The sequence below is a fragment of the Cucumis melo genome, chromosome 12 (assembly GCF_025177605.1).
Source record: "Cucumis melo cultivar AY chromosome 12, USDA_Cmelo_AY_1.0, whole genome shotgun sequence".
NCBI lineage: Eukaryota > Viridiplantae > Streptophyta > Magnoliopsida > Cucurbitales > Cucurbitaceae > Cucumis > Cucumis melo.
In genome coordinates, this window is record NC_066868.1 from 21,202,662 (window position 1) to 21,220,004 (window position 17,343).

The 17,343-nt window shown below is 34.5% G+C and overlaps 1 long non-coding RNA gene across 1 annotated transcript; it reads right to left on the reverse strand.

Moving 5' to 3' along the window:
• Nucleotides 1-7,139: 7,139 nt before the first annotated feature.
• LOC127144475 (uncharacterized) lies at nucleotides 7,140-17,125 on the reverse strand. Its single transcript, XR_007816189.1, has 3 exons — nucleotides 10,897-17,125; nucleotides 7,588-7,636; nucleotides 7,140-7,313 (listed from the first exon to the last, which is right to left on the reverse strand). It is a non-coding gene; the product is annotated as an uncharacterized LOC127144475 (long non-coding RNA).
• Between the last annotated feature and the right edge of the window lie 218 nt (nucleotides 17,126-17,343).

A 17,343-nucleotide genomic window follows, 5' to 3' on the forward strand; every position in this document is an offset into this window, starting at 1 on the left:
ACTGAGCTTCCGCTTACGTGGGTTAGAAGAGGGAGCAGGCTCTTCAACTTAGTCGGCGAGGGTTTGGAATCGGGAACCATGGAATTGGTATCGGACGGTGAAGCATTTTCTTTGGAAGACGACGTAGGTTTTCGAGGAGTCTGTCGCCCTTGATTCCGGCGCCGTTAGCGCTAGGAATAGAAGATGGCAGTGGATCGGCGACATGGGTATATAGCAAAATAGGGTTTCTTGGGTGCGTGCTTCATTTTAGAGAATGGAAATTGAGAGATAGGAAGAGTGAAGATGAGGAAGACGAAGGAGACAAGAAAGCGAGAGAGAAGAGGAGGAGGAGAGAGAGAGTTACCGTTGAGAAGAAAGATGAAGAAATGAGAACCGAGGGAGAAGCGGTGAAGGGAGGGCTTCGAAGAAGACAGAGTGAAGTTTTTTTCGAAATTTGAAATGGTGTAAAATGACTTGTACCGTATAAAAATTTATTTGTAAACATAAATAAATATAAATGTTTTGTGATTTTTTTGTTTAATAATGTTTAACACAGGTCCCAATTACACTTTCAAATTTTAATTTAGAATTTATAGGAGCAAAACTAGATGTAATAAAGAATTCTAAATGTTCTTCAACTTTTAAAATGATTCAAAAACATTTACTTTTAGATTAAAATCGTTAAAATTTTATTTCAAGTCTTAAAAAGAGTCCAAAAATATTCTTCTTAATCTAAATTATTTAACAATTTTCTTACTAACTAAAATAATTTTAAGTTAAGATCATAGTCTTAATTTCATTTAACTATTAACATACAGCGATCGATCAAAAACACAACTAATTTTTTCTAGTTATTGTCGTAATCAACACACTTAATTAATTGTCAAATAAAAAATATATTTGACTATTAACACTCTTTTTTGTTTGACTAATTATACTATGTTTGAAGGGGAAATTTTCGTTGTGGAAATTTACTCTGATTCTAGATGAATAATAAATACTTTTCTCTATATAGTATAGAGCTATTAGGGTTTGCAATATCGTAGTGGGTGGTTTCCTTTTTCATTAGGGCTTAAGTTTAGGTCATCGTTGAGTAGTCGTTTGTCGACACCGTCGGACTCATAATAATGTTAAAACTGTTAAAAATATTTACAAAATAGAAGTTTATTCGATAGTTTCGAGATCCCATTTTCATGAAAATATTATTTCTATGAAAATTTCAGAAAAAAAAAAAAAAGTGATGTAAGTTGTTATAATTAATTAATGAAAGTTCTACTGTGACTTAATTAGACTATATATGATTGCCATTTTTAATAACAGTTTCTATAAAGTACGACAACATTTAGATGTCCGTTGTAAATGGATGCGTAAATGTTGGTATAAGAACATAATTTAAAACAAATGGAAAAATAATTATACTACAAAATAATATAAAGTTTAGAAATATTTGAAGGTGTAATAATGAGAAAATTTCATGAAAAAAGTTGGAATAATGTCAAAAATAAATATAGGTTTTTTCTGATTGTGGTTATTGCAAAATAAATTATTTTAGAAATTAAAGTTTTGGAAAAAAAATAAAGCTAAAATTTGATAAAAACATAACACATAAAAAAAAAACTTAATCAATAGAATTTTAAATATGTATCAGAACTATAGATTAAAAGAAAAAATCTTGATATGAATTAATATAGTTAGTTCTAAAAATTGAATATTTGTTGATAAGTAGAAATTTCTTAAAAACTCGAAATATTGTTTAAATGGAGAGAAATAGAGTATCTTAAAATATTCTCAAAATTTTAAAGTTTCATTAAAATTGGAAAAAAAAATGTCTCCCAACTAAAATTTTGGGCCCTTTGAAATCTCAAATTTTTGAGATTTTGATGAAAATTTTAAACCATAGTTTGGATTGGGTACTGCAAGACTCATTGAGATATGTTCATGCTTGAAGTTTTTTTTCTTGTTGCAAGAAAGTGAAGATTCTTGGAAGCAATGACAATATGCTATAAGATGGTGAGTATTCCTTCTCCTAATATCTCAAATGTGAAGGTTGATTTTGATTGTTTTGGAGGTCATAAATTTGTTAAATGATATGATTTCATCAACCATACAAAAATATTTTTCTTTTGACAACCAATCGAAAGTTGTTGCTCTTTTTCATGTCACTCAAAATAAGGTGACTCACACTTTGTTACATATAAAACTCGATCGAAAATCTAAATAAATAAATAATAGATGTTGTGTTCTCACCATCAATTTTGTCTCTTTTTAACTTTCCAAATTCTCAATGCCAACAAAGTTTGTATGCCCCTTCGGCCTTCTCCTTGGCCTTCCGTACCAAACAAACGCATCCAAAACCCAAAACCAAATGAAGACTCTTTTCTTGGGATCTTATCTTAGATTTGTTGGGTTATTTCGTTTTTATTGATGTTTTTTAAAATAAACTTATAAATACTATTGTTATTTTCAATTTTTTTTTCACTTACGCTTTACTAAATATTTAAAAGACAAAGTTCGGACTTTGAAAACTAACAAAAAAAAAAAAATGTAACTTTAAAAATTTGTTTTTGTCTTTTTCAATTTACCTAAAAATTCAACCATTTTGTTTAAGAACTTGCACATCAATTATATGAAATGAGAAGTAAATAGACTTAATTTTCATTAAAAAAAATGGTTAACAAATATATTACAACAATAGCTAAATATGATTGATCTCCTAATTTTTGAGTTTAATTTGATCATGATGATTGGTCGAGTTTGTTAAGTTTGTTGCCCCCATTTTATTTATTTATTTATTTCAATGGGTTTCGTTTATATATTCTTGGATTGTCCTATGTATGTTCTGTTGGTTTGTTTGGGCGCCTCTTTTGGTGGGCTGATGGGAACATAAACAAAATAAATAAATAAGTTATGTAAAAACAATTATTCAAGTTTGAGGTTCAAATTGATGCAATTATTCAAGTTTTAGGGTTAAAAATTGGTATAACCGACAAAGATTACGGTAAAAAAATGATTTTCTTCCTTTTTTATAGCATCTAATTGATTTTCTTTTAACATTAAAAATAAAAAAGATTACAACCTATTTGGGATGACGTTGGAAAAAATGGTTTTCAAAGATGATTTTCATTTTCTAATGTTCTTGTCCACATTTTCTAAAAATTACTTTTTTATGCACAAGTGTGTGTCCGATTTGCTAGATACTTAAAAGAGTTTTATTGATGTGAGTTATGATGTTGTAGACGGTTGTAGTTATTGGAAACATCGTATGGAGAGAGAGTTAACCAACTCAACTTCATCGACATTTCAAATGGGTAGACCAAACATTATTGAAGATAGTTAGCCAAACACCACTTATGGTTTTGAAATGTAATATTTTTAGTGGTAAATTTAACAAAAATTTAAAAGGGTATTGAAAAGTTTATTAATTTAAGACTTTAAATATATTATTTTGATGGGGATATGAATTAAAATGAATAGTAATTAAGGATTGCAGCCATATATCTTAATAGTAGATTGTTCACTCTGAAGATATGATCACATACATACATGAACTTTGAGTTTGAAATTTAAGACTTCAACAAAATTGAACTTCAACAATTTTCAGAGAACCTGTCAGGACTACGAAGGAAAAGGTGTTTCATTGGAGAGGGAACATAAAAAACTTACCAATCAAGAATGCAAAGTTTTGTGGAAGGCAAGAAAGCACACTTTTTTTAGACACTGCTCTGTTCTTGCAAGCCATTGTTGTTGCTAGGTCCAACCTCATCATTGCTTCCTTTCCCTTTTTTTCTTCTTTGATTTAAAGCAGGTAATATGCAAGCAACAAATCTAGAGGCATGAAGGGTTATGGTGACGGCTGTAGGTTGTGGATTCCCACTTTCAACAAGTATGGTTTTCAACGGCTACAGGTTCTGGAAAATGTTTGGGCCTTTTTGTTGCTTTTTTTATGGATGATTGCTATGCCAATTAACTGATAAATAATTAAAGGAAGATATATGAAATTGTTTCTCAATTAATAAAAAAAAATGGGAGATTTATATAACATTGGGATTTTTGCTACAAAGAATCAATGATTTTGGGTGTTTGGTTCTTATTATAATTGATGTTTGATTTATTGATTCATCCACGATTTGTGAGTAAATGTGTTCCTAATAAATGGTTTCCACTCTATGTCATATTAAGTTTCTTATTAATTAAAATTATTGCACAGTTAATAAAGATGATATTAACACAATCCTCCCCATTTCTACTGATCATTTTTACTATTTTATAGTATCAATTATCGATTTTCAACCTCAATTCTCTATTTCAGCAACAAAAATACTTTGTTAACAGTGTTTTATATATCTATTTGATGCTTTGTATAGAATATATACATAAATTTACCAAATAGCAATTACCAATGATGTCAAGGGACAATAAGTATATAACCCTTTCATTGTGTAAAGTACGTAACCCTACAAATAGTAATTACCAATGATGTCGAGGGACAAATAGTAATTATAAAAAAATACTTTGGCAAATCTCCATTTTTGATAAACGGAAGGTAAAGAAAACATACATGACTGGCAAAAATGAAGAGGACGAAATTGAATGTGCCTCTGAATTACTGGTTCCTATTATATCATTAGGAACAACACTCTTGGAAAGCTTCTTACATAACACATAGAGTTGAATGATTCTTGGGACAAATTGGAAGAGAGGCAGAAAGTTCAGTCGCCACTTCTTTTCAAAATATTTGATACCTTTCCTACTTGTAAAGACTCCCCAAGGATAATCTGCACATTTCCTGTTGTCAATGTTAAGAATTGAAGTTTGAAGGTACTTATGATCATTTATATCATTTTTGCAGCAGATTAGTTATGTGTGGCTTGACTTTTGAGCTTGTTTTGTTTTAAACTTCTATTTTAACTCATGCCTTTATTTTTGTTCCTGTCTAAAAATTGCATGAAATATAATAATTAAGTATATAGCAACATTTCTAAAAATGCAATATAACAAAATATATTAATGATAAACTCTCTCATTGAGAGACTCATATCGCGATATGTTTTTCATGAACAGACTCAAAGAATTGGACTTAAATCCATCCCTATAGTAAAAAATGACAACCTTTTAAAAATTGACTTGGTCATGGTACATCACCTTGTCCTTAACCCATGATTATTGAGAAGGGAGAAAAATCACAATTTTTTTCTTCTTATTCTTCTGTTGAATACAATAGATACAATGAGAGAGGGAGGATACAATAAGGAGTAAAAAAAGAAAAGATTTAGGAAGTAGGAAAAAATTTCCATATACTTTCCAAAAATACTCTAAGGGCCAAGCACACTAATTCTAATGATATTGAATGATAATAGGTATTGCAAATTTATGTAATATTTTTTAATTTTGACTAAGAATGTTACAAATCTTCTAAACCTTTGGGAAAATACTAATTGGTGTCTCTCTTCATTGCATAAGTTAATTTTATTTTGGGTAATTACACTTATACATCCACATGGTTTAAGAATCGGTAAATTTTGGCTCTTAAGTTTTATTTTGACTCTTTTTGGGACTTTTTAAAAAAACGAATCAGTCAATTTTGGCTCTTAAGTTTTATTTCGACTTTTTCGGATCTTTTTAAATAAGATAGACGTTGGGTTAAGTTGCCCAAGATGCATATAATACTTTTCTCGGTCGTGTTGAGGGGGGGGGGGGGTGGTTAGAAGTTGAGAAAACTTAACAGATTAACATAATCTCCAACTTGGATCTTTAAGTCTAATTTTCTTCTCCTATTTGTTCAAACTACGTTTAGATGATGAAAACCAACACATACAGAAGAAAAAAATGAAACGAGATCATTGAACTTGTAATCTCAAACGACCATTTGATCTAGTTCTAAGTTGAGTTGAAGTTTATTATCCTCATATAAATCATAAACTCACACCGATAGTTAATGATTAAGGTAATAGTCATTTAAAATGGCAACCGACATCAAAGGCCATCTTTGCTAGTGCTATTAAAGGCCTTTGATGTCGGTTGGGCTTTAATGTCAGTTTAAAAACAAACCAACATTAAAGGCCTTTAATGTCGATTTTCAACCGACATCTTTGATAGTGTTATTGAAGTCTTTTAATATCGATCGAACTTTAATATCGGTTTATAACCAACATTATTGATCCCCAATAATATCAGTTTAAAACCAACATTAAAACTTTGTTTTTTGGTCCATTAATTTATATTTAATTGTTGCATTATTGTCCATTTTTTATAAATCGACATTGGGTCTGTGTAGATAAATATTTTTTCTCACGACAACAAATCAATAAAAGTAATATTATTTTAGAAACTATAATATTTGTCTTTTACATTTGTATACAGAAAATGAAATCTTAATATTGTGTTTATATATATACATTCTACAATAGTACATGAAAAAAGATCCTAATACATGACTTAAATAAGAAATCCTAAACGCCTTCTCAGTCTTCAACCTTCAACGGTCGCCTGGCTATATATCTACACATCGCTTAGCTTTCAATCCCATATGACTTCAATCATTCTACAAACAATTGTTACAAGAAAAAAGGTCTATGATAGCTCACTAAAAATGCTATTTTAGACATTTTACAGCGTTTTATCAAATGTCGTGACAGTCCACGTTATTAAAAGTCAAGATTTTTAATAGCGTTTTATAAAAGCTATAAAAAGTATGCATTTTGATAGCGTTTTGGAAAGGTTATAAAAATAACTTTTTAATAGTGTATTCCTCTATTTATGTGATTTATGATAACATTTTTTTAATGCTATGAAAAACGTTTTACAGTAATTTTAAAAAGTTGTTGATTGTTTATAAAACCATTTTTTAACAAATATAAAAGTTTAATCATACCTTAAATGAAAGCTATAATAATGTAGTATTTTCACATATCTTATCTATAATATACTTTTTTAAATATCACTATTCAATTTCCAACATCAGCCTATAATATCCACGCTAGTTATATGGATCAAATCCATTTAAAAGGCTATTGTTCATATCTCATACATTGTTAGCTAATAAAATACCAAATAACAAAAAATGATCCTTATAATATAGAAAGAGTCGTACCATCAAAATGTTATTTATGTTATTTTCATAGAAGATTCGTATTGTCCTATACAAAATGTTATTTATGCGATTAAGTATTCTCACAAAAGATAGTCAATAATATCATTCAACCCAACACAATGATCAACCAGCTACCATCCATTGTTACAAAATTTGTCAGAATATATAAATCTAAATAATTGAAGCTTGTTGTGTCTTGATGAGATAACATTCTTAGGCTTTGTACAATTGCTCTTTTATCAACCTACAAAAAAAATTATGAGCAAAAACTAAATGAATAATTAAGTTTTATACACAAAGATTTTAGTTGAAAAAGCTAGATAGAAGTTAACAGTTAAAAAATGTACATACTAAGTTGCAACTTCCTAAACTTTTTTAATAATACACAACTCATACATTTCTAAAGGCAAGACAACAACTAATGAAAACATCTTTAAATGTTTCCTTTACCACAACCCCCTCCAAATCATAAAGTAACACATACTCAACAAATTCTAGTTCAAGAAACACAAACTTACTTAAAGAAGCTTGAAACTCAATGACTTGGATGAACTTGGATTCCACAACCTAAACCAAAATACAAAAAAGTCAAGTTAAAATGGGTTCGCATAGCAACATTTTATCAAATAGCTCTAAGCGATACATATACATTTGCGAAAATTAAACCTCAATAACACATAAGCATGTCCTGTGCCACTCACATTTAACTTGCATATGCAATATTTGTCCTTGCCAATCAAGAATAATAAATCAAAATTTTAATCTCTCTATCTAAATTGTTCCACTCTAGAACAATCTACAAACATCGTGAGGATTAACGATATGGGCAACTTTTAATTCCTCATCATAGATCAAATGCTTAAGGTACAAGTCAATGAGCAATGGTATAACAAGAAACGTTTCAATTTTAAAACACCATCTAGAGATGCAATCCATACCTTGAAAATCAAATAGGGTAAGATAATTAAAGCAAGCTAGTATTCGAATTGGAAGATAGAGTTCTCCCATCCTAACCAACATCATTTTCATTCGTCGGTGTTATGAAAAATATGTGCAAGAAGGATGAATATAGCGATTGTTATGCTATATATGTGCAAAGACAACCATCCATTGACAGTAAAATATATTGAAAGAGGCCCAATTGGTATAAATATGAGTTAGTTCAAAAGTTTTTAGGATTTTGCACTAACACGTGTGCCAGACATCCCCAAATTCTAAAGTGACGTAAACTTCCTTTACGCCCTTTCCATAGCTTATAAGGATAAAAGAGGTCTGGAGGACTCATCCGGAGGATAGGCTTTCTTTGAATAATGTAGATGTATCAAAGATGGAACTAGAAGAATATTGACGAATTTAAGAAGCAACTCTGAAGGAGCCCTTGATTAAGCTCCTCCTTCGAATCCTTCGAAAAGGAAATGAGGGAAGTAGCTTTATCGAGTTCTAGAGGGAAAGGAAGAGAAGAACAGTGAGTCATCCAGAAGCGTATTAGATCAAAGCGCGGATAAGTTAAATTACCTTGTTGATGAAAGACCTGTCCTACCATTTTGCCTGCATCCGATCCCAACTTAATTCATTTTCTTAGTTACCTCTGATTCGCACCATAGTAATTCTTATAAGTGTAATCCTTCATTTTCAGATCTCAGTGATAAGAATCATTATGCTCTCGAAAGTGGAAAGACAATATGAAAACTGATCTAAGAGAGCCTATCCATGTATGGAGTTTGCGGTGTTTCGAATCCTATAATATAGCCCTCGAAAGGGAACGTCACTCCAGGGCAGACAAGCAGGCGCATTATAAGAATCTCACGGTGCGACCCAATGGAAGAGACTGTGGGATGTGTTGTCACATATCCCTCACCCACTTACTATGAACTACTTCCCCTATTCACCTTGATATTAATCCATGCAAACACTCTCCGAAGGGAGTCCGCTCCTATGCACGACCCAAAACCCTGCATGGACCTCACGGTGTGAACTCTTAGGGACGCTAGAGCTAAAAGTATACTACTTTTTTCTAGCTTAAGTGTTCTAAGATGGTTTTAAAGGGTACTTAGAAAGAGAGGATTATATTTAGGCTAACTTAAACAAATCCTATGTCTAGGTGAAACATCCAGTAGAACCATTATACCGGATTTTAACCTAAGACGTCTAGGTGATAAACCAATTTTATTACCTCACACCTCTCAAGCATGCTCATAAAACTAGGTTTATTAGGCTCAATAACTGATTACGATCTCCTAGTATGAGGTGTTCCGTATACCATCAACTTAAGAACCTCCAACCTTAATCATCTTATCTGACTTGTTGACAAGATCAAATCAAGTGAGCCTTTTGTAACTAGTTTTACAAGATATCAACCTAATTCTATGAAATTTGGAAGATAGAATTAGGTTGATATGTTTTTAACCTAGGTGGGCATGCAACTTATCTTTGTTATAGATTTTAAACGGCTAACTCATTTTATAACATTTATAAAAAAACTTACACAAACCTATAACATTCATCTAACAATATATAACAATTATATAAATAAATTAATTAATATGGATTTTTTTAAACTTTTAATTAATTAAATCATAAATAATTAAAATAAATAAAACAATAATTAATTAATTAATTTCATTAAATCATATTTAATTAAAATTAAATTAATTAATTAATCAAATTAATTAATTTCCATATTAATTAATCAACATGCATACTATACATTATAACCAGTATAACATACTTTCAATGCATGAACATGTTAACCTATGATGGAATTTTAAATCTATATGACATACATTATGCACATGCAAATTAAGCTTTAATTAAACATACATCACATACATAATTAATTAAACACCCTAAAATGGATTGGTTTTGGCTCCTAAATTAAGCTAAAAACTAAATTATTACAATAATAATTTGGTGAAGTACATAAACCGCTCCCGAACAACTCGAACGGGCTGGAAAACCAATGAAACTGCACTGAACCGGCCCAAGAACCAACAATTGGGCTTGAACCGGCCCAAACCATGAAACCAGGCGTACGGGTCACCATGAACCGGGTCAAAGCCGGTCGGGTAGGAGTGAGCGGACGCGTGGCAGTTGCACAGACGCGGGGCGCTGACGGATCAGGAACGTGGGCCGAAACATGTTGGGCCTCCAGACGAAATGGACTGCTCGCGCGAAACCAGGCAAGACGCGGACGGGTGGACGCGGGTCGGAGCTCATTCGGGCGGGTACTCGGGCACGGGGTAGGACCCGGTCAGGCAAGCGGGTGCGCGACGAAGGCGATGGGCTGCACTGGGCCGGGCTGAAGATTATGGGCCGCAAAACAAGCTGGGCCGGTTGCGTAAAGAAGAACCGAGTCTCGAAATGGGTTTTCGGTTCGGACTTCCCGGTCTGAGACTAGTTTTCCGGGTTTTCGGGTCTGTCTTTTTTCTTTCTTCAAAAGACTTTGAATTTCTCTCTTGGTTGATGCAATTACAGCCTAATTCCAACTCTAATGACTCCAATAAATTTATAGACCCTTAAACAATTAAATTAGGCCACAAACTGGACTAATTACAATAATTAATATAAAAACCAAGCTTAATTTAATTGTCAAAACCAGTAATCCATTTTAGTTCATCACAAATTTATAAAAAAAAAATTAAATACCCACCATATGCAATTGAGTAAAAATTAGCATGCTCTGATATCACATGATGGAAAGCATAGGACAGCAGCGAAAATAAGGATTGGATTTTTACCCTAATTGCAACTAAACTTAATTTGGTGATTAAGATGCATATTAAACACAATCCTAATTACATTAAATTAGGGTTAAAAGAATTACTTACCTTTGTAGCTTTCCGAAGCTCTAAATCTTCTCCCGAACTCGAACCGGACCACCACTAGAATTGACCTGCTATTCTCTAGATTTGGAACCGGGTTGTGGGACCCGTTTAAGTGGAAAAATTAGAGAAACAGATGGAAATTGGAGGTAAAAATTGGTCTGAGATTTGGAGAGAATAAGGTTTAATTTTGTAATTCAAAATTACAAAATTATTGGCAAAAATTGTTCTTCAACATGAAAAATGTCCCTTAAATAGACTAATTACATGCAAAATTTACATGCAATTGGATCACCAAAGGCCAACACCTCACAATCCACTAACTATTAGTGGATTGATTCACAATTTCATTTTCTCTTAGTGGGCTTGGTGTCATCACCATAAGCTTCCACATAGTCCACTAAGAGTTAGTGGAATTATCCAACAAAATATTGGATTTTCTCACTAAATTTTGGTCAAGGAGCAAAATGGTCATTTGACCATTCTAGTCAAAGTCAAACTTTGACATTTCAAGTCAAAATGTCAAGTCAAAAGTCAACATTTTGACTTTTTACCATTTTGTACATCTTGACTAATTCCGACCTTCCGAGCATGAATCCGCATTCATTTTCTTGAAATTCAAATCATATTTGAATATAATGCCGGTCAAAATTTGACATTTCAAAGTCAAAAGTCAACATTTTGACTTTTCACAACTTTGATTATTTCCATCAATTTCGAGCTTCCGAATATGAATCCATATTCATATTTTTAACATTTAAATCTCATTTAAACATAAAGCTCTATAACCGACGACTATATCGCATATATTCATCGGTTTCTCTCTTTTTACCTAATTCGAACAATTCGAATTATTCCAACATATTGTTCTAAGTTAATTCCGTATGAGCTAGCAGGGGAACCTAATGGACCTATAGATCGTGGACTCCAACAATTTGAGATTAATTGGCTAAACCTTTTTAGACCGAGCTAATCAACATTCGTTAACTAACGGGTCATTCCACTAAAGTCCCGTAGTTGCACTCCCTCACTATTGATATATTTGTGATCATTTGATATAACTAACGGGTGGTATTTGTATTCAAGCCTTCTTTGAAGCATATTCAATTCAATCCAACTCATCATAAAGAGATGGAAACCCTAGGTTTTTTTTTATGATGAGGGATGAAAATGAGTTTGATTCAATTATAAATGCTCAAAGAATGATCGAGTTTGAGTTTTAGAAATTCTCTCAATTTTATCTCGCCTTGAGGCCAAAATCGCCCCGATTTTGATGATTTAGGCCTCCATGAAAAAAGGTCATTGTTCATTCTAATCTTATGGACTCCTTTAGATTAAAGTCGAACTCCCTCTCATTACACTCGACCTCTTCGCTTCCTACAAAAGATTCAAAGGTGAATATGGATAAATCAGTCCATGGAAATGAATATGGTAGGATAAATCAGTCCAAGGGTTAAAGAATTTGCGAAGAGAAGCGATTAAATTTTTTAGTTGACTTTATTCAATGAACTTTGAGCCTTTGTTTTCTAAGTCAAATAATTTGAGAAGAAGGAAGGAATAAAGCTTGCACAAGGAGAAAGAGAATACGTGTTTCCAAGCAGTATAAGTAGGGCGTGGAAGATAGCAAATAGGAAGCATTCAAACTAGTTAGCTAGTAAACCTGCCCCTCACTGGTAGATCTTTTGAGCTTGTCCCTTGATAGCTATTGCTACTAGTCTTCAAGTTATGTTCTTTCACTGATTCGTCTTCGTATTCCCTGGCACTTGGATCCTAACCCAAAATACCAAAGGGTTCGAGACTGTATGGGAGTTCAAAGACTATGGTTCTTGATCTTCCCTTTCATGAAGTATATGGTCTTTTCGGTCGAGTAGGACTAGCCCTAGCAAAAGTCCTCGAGGTTTGGTTTTTGATCTTCCCTTTCAAGATCTGACTCTTGGCATAGCATGAACTCGATCTCGTTCAGGGGACAGATTCCGCCGAAAGAACTAGGTGGTCTCCTTCATCTAAACTCATTTTCGCAATAGCTTTTGGAAGCACATCTCTATCCACTGCTCCTTGCTACCCTTCGTAGAGTCTCGCACCCTTGTTTATTGATTGTTAATAAAAGATGAAAGACAAAAGGGGTACGGGGTGTCAAATAAAGGTCTTTTCACTCACAAAAACGAGTTAGGAATTCTAGTAGAAAAAAGGGAAGACATCTTTCTACTGATCGAACAAAAGCGATGTCTGAAGCATCGGCTTATCGCACCAAGTATTCTCATATGAAAGGTAGAGCCTTATCAACTTCAAGAACAAGATCCCACTCCACGGTTTAGGCCGACCTCTTGTTCATTGAGGCGATAAATTTGGTTTGGTCCTTCGCACCTTTCAGAGAAGAGTTCTTCCTCTTTCAATTCCCCTGAAAAGCTAGTTCAAATTTATCTTTTCCTTCCCAGCTTGAGGCACTAGGTCGATTTCTTCTTTGAGATGAGCTGCTTTAGGTGCCTTTAGTGCAGCGGGTCTTTATATAGGTTGAGTCCAAGAATGGTTTGATCCCCTTGCTCTTTTACCATGAAATGGGGAGAGACCTCTGATCTCGTAGCTCGAATGGAAGAAGTCAAGGATACCTATGAGGCTACTTTGTTGACCAATGGACTTTAGTGTTGAATCATGAAATTCAGGGTTTGACTGTGTTCTAGGTGTTCTTAATAAAGAAGGATGCATCAATGAACAAAGGCTCAAATAATTTGAGAAGCAGAAGCCCGCTCACTCGATTAACAGGAGTGAGAGTCGGTTATGTACCATGCACCTGATTTTTCTTCTTTTTTCCAAGTAGAAGTGAGTGTAGAAACTCTGAAGTTTCTGTTGAGTTGCCCTCACAAGTTGATGTTGGGGTTTCAGCAGTTAAGGAAGTTGCTCTATTATGCATAGAATGTATGCACAATAAAGAATGGATGAAATAGCTCTACAGAAGAATCAATCTGACAATTTGTACCCACTGCGCGGTAGAAAGGAAAGGCACTCGCTCGACCGAAAGGGTTGCGAAGAGGAAAGGGCATTCGATCTCTAGCCTACGTAGCGGTCGGGAAGTGGCCTTTCTAATGGCGAACGGGGGGAGTCAGGTGTTAGAGGGAAGATCAAGGGCTTGTCCCAAACTTTTAGGCTGCAATCTTTTTGTTGATGGGAGGTTTAGTCCAGATTTGAATTTCACTCCCTAGGGACTTGCTATACTCAGCTATAGATAGACATGCATTAGAATGTGGTCCCCTCCAAAATCATGATTTTCCACTTTCATAGATGATAGTCGGACTCTCTAAGTGGAGGTTGCGGCTGGGGAATCTCTCTAAGTGGAGGTTACAGTCACAGGAAGAGTAGCCTGGCCTCTTCACCCACGAAGCGATTATTCTCAAATAGAAAGTATCCGGTAGTAAAAAATGAGAAGGAGAACTTTATCTGGTATTATGAGAAAGATTGACTTAAGGAAACAGATAAAGAAAAGAGAGGTTTTGCCTATCGATGGATGATTAATTAGTCAGAATCGCAAGAAGAAGAAGAAGAAAGAGGCGGAGTAGGTAGGATTCTTGAATAGGATATGTCCTCTTTCTATTCATGGATCCAGAGGCATCTTCATCCCCAGCAAGGGCACACTTGCCTAGAATGGTTATCATATCGATCGATACGGAGAGAGAATAAGGATCAAGAGAAGCCACAAGAGTGGAGAAGAAAAGGTCAAATTCATTCTCAGTTCGGTGGGGAAATATGCGCAACCAAATGAAAAGGGATTGATTTGGGCAAGATAGAAATTAGTAGCTCAAGCAGAAGGCAGCGACCGATCTCTTTTGATGCCCATGTAGCCCTTCTTGTAGCAGTTCTAACTGTAGCTGAAGTAGTGCTGGCTGCTGAAGAACGAATCACAAAAGTAATTCAATAATAGAAGCTCCCCCTTCTTGCATATCTTATAGCCTTCAGCCTAATAGCTTGAGCACCCACCTATTCAACCATGATGTATTCATTCCTTAATATTATGGTACTATTTGTAGACTTTTCTCACGATTGGACTACCTTGCTCGACACATCCTTTCTTGCAAATGAGAGTTGGATGAAGGGTGAACTCTTTATATTGACAAGAATATGTGGGATTTAGGATGCGTCATGCTTAGCGGGAATAGGAAGAGGGCAAAAGGTCAGACCTTCAGATTAAACTACCACAGACCAGTGTATCGAGGGAAGAAATAGCTCGAAATCAAAGATAGAAATTAGTATGAGAATGAAATAACTCGACTTTTCAAGCTCATTCATTATTCTGCCACTTAGAAGAAGCCCTTCAAATTTGAAATAACTCGACTCAAAATGATAAGGAGAGGTTCAAGACTCATTGAACTCGACTGAGGTTAGGAAGGATACAAAGGTTAGGACTTGAAAGCGAAAGTCCTTATCCTTCAAAGGAGTGCAACGAAGTTCATAAAGGGTGAAAAGAATATTGAAGAATAAAGAATTAGATTTGGAATTTGAGAGGAAGGAAAGCTAATATGAATATAAACAAGTCCTTCGGACCGCTTCGTTAGGAGTCATGAAATGGAATATTCACCTTCTTCCTAGAGTCGCTTCTCAATATTCTTTGAGCCTCCGAAGGAGTAGTCTGAAAACATTTTCCTTTTTATCTGCGTAGTGCGGTCTATTTTTGGAGAAAGATGCTGGAGATATGGCCCTTGATTACTTTATCTTACCTTGCTAATAAGCACTACCTCTATTCCTCCCCGACCGTACTATAGAAGCAAGCAGCGAGAACTCACTCATGGTAGTGGGGACCGGAAACCCATTTTGTCTTTTGTGAGTGAAACTCATATTTCATTGAGCCTTCTTTCCTCTTACCTTGGAGATAGAGATAGCAGCAAAAATCTCATGCAACCTACCTCTACGAAGGAAGAATCCTGAACCCGATCTCAAATTGCTACGTTTTCTTTATACTCAACGCAAGGGTCGAGCGTGAACCTTTAGCTTCCGCTGACGCTCTTCTCTTATTCGCTAACTTTAACTCTCTTATTTTGAGTTCTATTGGTGCCCCTACGTAGTGGGCTTTTCTTATGTCTCTTTCGTCATCTAATGCCTTATGGTGGGGACGACCTCTTTATTGGCTTCGGCCTCTTTCTGCCGCGGAGTGGGAGTTTATCCTAGAGTACACAATATGATAAATAAGAGCAAGAAAAGCGAACATCGGGACGGGACCAACTTCAGCTTCCCCAGCGACTTCCTCATTCCACAGGCGGATGGCGGATGCCATTAGGATAGGTTTTTATTGCTCGAGCAGAAAGAAGAAAGAAAGAATAGAGTAGAGGTTTCGAGGCGGGGAATAGGTTGCGGAACCCCTTGAATCTGTAGCATGAGATGCTGACTAGGGGAGAAAGGGGGAATCAGGCCCAGTTGCTGCAGAAGTTTTCCTATCTTTTATTTTTTAGGTTTCGAAACATTCCTTTGGATCGGCTCTTACCTACCGTATTAGGTTCTGCAGACTAGCTGCTCTTACCTACCGTCCTACCTACTTTGAGTCTGCAGACTAGCTCTGACCAAGACATCCTTATTTTGTTCTTCCATGAAGTAGCATGAGATGAAGAATCAGAGTCGGAGAGAGACTAAACTAAGTCGGACAGGGAATGAAGTTACTATTACGAGGTCAGTAACTGAAAGTGAGACATCAATGCTCGAATTCATTCTCTTCCTATCATCAGAAATAAAGACATTTAAGTAAGGATGAAAAGGGCATTTGCATTAGTAGGAAAAGAAGGCCGGGAAATATCTTTCCTTCACTCCTTTTTCAGGTTGTGCTAGTTTGTTCATGCTTTCTTTTCTAGCCAAGAACATTGATCAGTCTCATTGATAAGGACATACGAACGTTTCTTGGAACCTTTGTTCTACTCCTCCTATGCGACCGAGCTATTTGAGTGTAGAATTTCTGAGTTGACTTTATTCAATGACTTTATTCATTGATTCAACTTGAATCTTGGACTCCTTTCAGTCGTGCCTCCGGATGGCTTGATCTTGATTTCTTTGTTTGTGTCTAGGTCAACTCCTTACGGAGCCTTTTATCTCTTTCTTCTTAATAAACCAAAGTCATCTATTCAAAGAAGGATAATTTGTCAGAAAAGGCTGGGATAGCTCAATTGGTAGAGTAGAGGACTGAAAATCCTCGTGTCACCAGTTCAAATCTGGTTTTTGGCACAACATGAATTTTGATGAGTATCGTTTCTACGAATTCATGAATAATATAGAGAATGAAAGAAGCAAAGAATTTGCGGAAATCCCACTTCTAAACTATATATAATTTTTACTCTATTTTGAGATATATAAAATAGACAAGTAAAGAAAGATTAAGATCGAATTCAAGTCAATGAACAAGGCTCCGTTAGGTTATGAAATAACTCTACTGATAAGGATCAAAGAATTATCTCAGAATTTGAAAGTGAATTCCTTTCTTAT